This window comes from Artibeus jamaicensis, unplaced genomic scaffold (assembly GCF_021234435.1).
Source record: "Artibeus jamaicensis isolate MK-2021 breed Jamaican fruit bat unplaced genomic scaffold, CSHL_Jam_final contig_233, whole genome shotgun sequence".
Classification (NCBI taxonomy): domain Eukaryota; kingdom Metazoa; phylum Chordata; class Mammalia; order Chiroptera; family Phyllostomidae; genus Artibeus; species Artibeus jamaicensis.
In genome coordinates, this window is record NW_026521486.1 from 37,059,063 (window position 1) to 37,064,177 (window position 5,115).

The window sequence follows — 5,115 nt, forward strand, 5'->3', positions numbered from 1 at the left end:
TGTGTGCCCCTATCCCTCCACCCCATCTTGTGAAATGAATAGATATGGTGAGCAACAAAGCAGAAATAATTTTCAAACACATGGAGTTCTTGGAAAAATGAATTCTGCAAGTCTACTTGAAATAATAGCCACCAATGATTTTACATTTTCTTTAAAGCTCAGGCACTGGCCTTACAGCAAACGAGACCCTGAAGGACTGGCTGGGGCTGCTCCGGCTGGGAGGGGCCGGCGTTCTGCTATGGCGGTCCGTCACCGCTGCCTTCCTCAGATAGCGCTGTGGGGCCAGACGCTAAAAATGCTGTGCATTTTTGGACCAGTTTCATTTTGAAAGTTTTTATTGCCGTTTTCTAAGTAATTTTTGAATTGTGCTGTTACGACTGCTTTGAAGTTGTGCCTTTCTGGTCCTTTTCTCCTGCTTTCATTGCATGCTCTTGGTTTTAAGGACATTCGCACATAGAACATTTATTTACCTCTGTTTTAACCTCGAGTTTCTGGGTGCTGCATTTTTACTTCATTGTTCTATGTCGTTTTGTTATAACCTGCTGCCAGATGTGCCACACAGGACTGGAACAAGCCTTCTGCCAGACACAGCCCTGAATTCATTAACTTACCATTTTCTTTCCTCTCCCTGGGACCTGACAGACAAGCACCTCCATGAAAGGAGTATTTATCCAACACTAACACCTGCCAAGAAAAACAGGAGGCAAAGAAGGTAGAATGGGTGGGAGTATGCGTGTGTTTAGAGATTGGAAGGCTTTTAAAAAGTGAGTGTTTAGGGGCCGGGAAGCATGATTCCTGCTGCTGCCAGAGCATCCCATGGGTGACATACAGTCTGATATGTGAGCTACAGGGAAAGCCTTGAAGTCTTTACTTCTGAGACACATGGATTAAAATCACAACAGATTTCTGACAGGGAAATGAATGCTGTGATCTCAGCAGGAGTCTCTGTAGGGTGGTAGCCCACTGGATTACAAACTAATCTCTGGTAGTCAGTGCATTTGGCCTCCCCAGTGTGTGGGAGAAGTCATGGATGAGCAAACAGGAGAATTTGATTTGATGCTGGTCGGAAGGTGGTCTCACCAAGGCAGGGTCAACTATCGGGCAAGGGAGGTGGCGGCAGAAGCGTGTTGTTTGGCTGGCTGAGATAACCCCTGGATAATTAGACAACAGAAAACATGTCTTGACACTTTTATAATTGCACAGCCCCAACGCACGCAAGGAGAGGGGAATGAAGATGCAGTCGTCAGTCTGGGCCCCGGTAGAGCAGCGGCCTCTCGCTGCCTCCCGTGCTTCTCCCCGGAGGTTTCTTCTCCCACTAAGCTAACAAACAAGCTGCAGCCTAGTCTTCTCTTTCTTCTTACCTCTGACACTCTGGTAAACAAGAACTTCCAAAGAGTGGAAGAAATGCACAGATAGAAGTAATATCTTCTTCCATTTCTTTCCAGAGGATAGACTATGCCACCACGGCTACATCTTACAGCATAGTGGACGGTTAGCCATGAGAATGAGAATCATGTTACGTGAGTCACACACTTTGGAGATACATATTAGATTGCATGGCTTATTGTTGTCCTTCATCATGGAGAATTATCTAGACACATCCACTCAGGAAGATTCCAGTCCAGGCCAGGACTGACTGTAGTTCCTCTACTCTCCTTCGGAATCATGGTTACTGTCCCTTGTCTTCCAAACTGTTCTTCAGGGACTAAGGCAGCCAGGGAGGTAGAACACTGAGCTGCTGCAGACTTAAAGCAGGTAAAATGGAACCCACTCCCAGACCTCTCTCGCTCCTCCCACCTGACTTAGGCTCCCATACATGATGGTGTTCTATCTCACATGATGTTGGGTGTTAGACATTGTTTCACAGGATCTTAGAACTCCACAACTGCAATGTTTTACAGCTGCAATTCCCTGAAATATTAGGTGGTGTCTCATGAACAAGTATTTCACAGACAAGTAAGTACCTCTTCATGGAGGAATTTTCTAAGTCTTTACGATGCTAACATGCAACGCAAAATGTTAAGAATTTCACAATAGGTAGCATTTCCAGAATATATTTGACTATGACGTGCTTGTTGTAATTGTAATACAAAATCTCCCAGGACTAGAGCTATGAGAAACCCACATAAATAATTGATAGGCACTCCTGTGTGCTCTTTAAAAATATGGGTTTATGGTTCAGAAGAAGTAGAGCCCTAGATCTATAGCCTTGTTGAATTTTAACAGTTATAGTGCATGTGAAGTATCAGAGCCACATCATCAGATTTCAGTTTGAGATTTCCCCTGAACTCCCTGACTACACAGTCCCCCAGTCATACAGTCCCCTTGCATTGATGAATAGTATAGCCTGCTATCTGCAGCTAATTGGAGTATATACATAAATCAACTAATAGTTAAATTAACATTACATTGGAGGGATCTCTATGGTGACTTGATCTGATTCTTTTCAATATCTGTATCAGTGTCTTAGATGAAGTCATAGAATGAAGGTTTACCAGAAACGCTGAGCCAAAACCAGAATGGATAGTAAATTTGTTAGATGACAGAGTCTGATCTCAACAGACAGGGCTGATGGACAAAAATTAGCAAACTCAAATATAATCAAAGGAATATAAAGTCCTTTTTGAAGCCTCTAATTTATAAATCCAGGAGGAAGAAGATGTGACCGTATGAAAACTACTTAGCATCTTCATTGGCTACAAGATCAATATGAGATAACAATGAAGTAAGAGTTTGAAGCCGCACATAGGTTAGAAAAGTGTGTGAAATACACATAGTGTGAAGCAAGCTGAAGGCCATTTGCGTAATGTTTGTAACTGTGCAGGCCGGAGCCCAGGCCTGAATGAGGCTATGTCTAAAAACGCCCCATCCCCTGTGAGTGAGGAGGCTGGGTATGTGCAGGAATGTGAATGGGCGTCGCACCCTCCACTCCCCGGTGCAGGCAGTGTAGCATGACTCACCGGAGCTGTTAACTCAGGAATTGTTACACATTTAAGCCATACTCATAAAATTCTCTTCCAAATTCTTATAATTCAGAGTAATTCTGGTTCATGGACAAGTCCCAACACTTTCCTTGGCCAATAATACCTCTCAAACTAGTGCCCACTGCTCAGTTTCAATGAGCAGGAAGGACCTTCTTTGGAGTCTCACAGCTCCACTGTTACAATGGTCACTTCCTCCTGGCTTGCAGGTGTGTACGAGCATGTGCGTGCATGCACATCGGAGTCGGTATTCACCTGAATTATGATTAGATTATAGTCATAGCCGAAACCAATCCCTGTGACTTTTCCCTTATCAACATTTTTGTTTTTTCGGTTTTCTAAAATTTATTTTTAAATTAAAGTTGACATACAATATTACGTTAGTTTGGGGTATACAGCATAGTGATTAGACATTTATATCCCTTGAGAAATGATCACCCCAGTAGGTCTGGCTGGAGAACCCAAATATTAATATTAAAAACTAACATTTATGGAGGGCTTGCTATGTGACTAGCATTGCTGTAATTATTTAAAATAGATTCTCCACCTCCACACAGTCACGCCAAGTTAGCAGTTTTAGCTCCATCTACCACTTACCATCACTTCCGGCTGTGTGTCCCAGCAAAGCGGCCGAGCTGGTGGCCTTCAAGAAAATGTGTAAACGGGATCTGAGCATTCTTCATATTGAGGAAATATGCTTCCTGAGTGAGTAGGTGGAGAGCACGGGAAATATAAAACCACCTGCTACTCATAAAACCAGATCAGAAGAAAACAAGGAAGAAAAAACAGTAAGAAGGTAGAGGAAGACATAAAGACAGGAACCATCAAGCGAGGAAAGTGATCTGGAAATTGATAATGAAGGTGTGACTAAACCACACACTGACACTGATGCCCCCCATGAAATGGGAGATAAAAATGTTGAGATAACCGAGGAGATGATGGATCAGGCAAATGATAGAAAAGTGTCTGCCATTGATGTCCTACCAGGGGTGTCCTACCCATGGCCCATGGGTCACATGCAGTCCAGGATGGCTATAAATGTGGCCTGACACAAAATCATAAATTTACTTAAAACCTTTTTTTTGCTCATCAGTTTTCATTAGTGTTGTGTATTTAATGTACAACTATTCAACCAAAACAACTCTTCTTCTTCCAGTGTGGCCCAGAGACACCAAAAGATTGGTCCTCCATGCATGATGGTGAACTACAGAAAGCCATTGACTTGTTCACAGATGCTACCAAGCTGAATTCACACTGGGCCACTCTGTGTGCCAAGAGAGCCAGTGTCTTCATCAAATTACAAAAGATAAATGCTGCCATCCGAGACTGTGACACAGCTATTGAAATAGATCCTGATTCATCTCGGCCTTATAAATGGTGAGGGAAAACACACAGATATCTGGGACATTGGGAAGAAGTAGCTCATGATATAATTCACTTGCCTTTGCATGTGAATTGGATTATGATGAAGATGTTAGTGCAATGTTGAAAGTAGCTCAACTAAGGGCCCAGAAAATTTCAGAATGTCAGAGAAAGTATGAGTGAAAATGAGAAGATCGAGAGATCAAAGAACGAATGGAAAGGGTCAAGAAGGCTTAGGAAGACCATGAGAGAACTCAGAGGGAAGAAGAGGCCAGACAACAATCAGGAATTCAGAATGGCTCTTTTCCAGGTCCAGTGGCTGACATATGAAATCTCGATTTTGGTTCCTTATTCTTAAGGAATTCTACACAGGTTAACTATAGTTACCTCCTAGGCAATATTGCCTGCATATCCAACGTAGCCAGGAAGACAATTATTCATAGCCAGTCCCTTAACTAAAACATAAATATATGCTTATAACAGTCTGATGATCTAAAAGCACTTAAGAATTCATCATAACTTATCTCCTTTAGTGCATGCTCCTTAATTATTTTGGACCCACTTAAACTATTTCATCCTTGGAATCCAAGCATCTCTTCTGTTTATATGTTTAATGATGAAAAATGCAGGTTAATTTATTTTCATTATGTCTATGTTTTGTCTATATTCTATTCATCATTAGGTTATGAATTCCTAATGACAAAGAGCTTACCTACCAAACACTCAAGTAACACAGAAACTGAGATACTCTACATGAACACACAGCATACAG

At 42.1% G+C, this 5,115-nt stretch overlaps 1 pseudogene; it reads left to right on the forward strand.

The window, feature by feature from the left end:
* Nucleotides 1-2,850: 2,850 nt before the first annotated feature.
* Nucleotides 2,851-4,673, forward strand: LOC119048965 (hsc70-interacting protein-like; annotated as a pseudogene).
* The last annotated feature ends 442 nt before the right edge of the window (nt 4,674-5,115 follow it).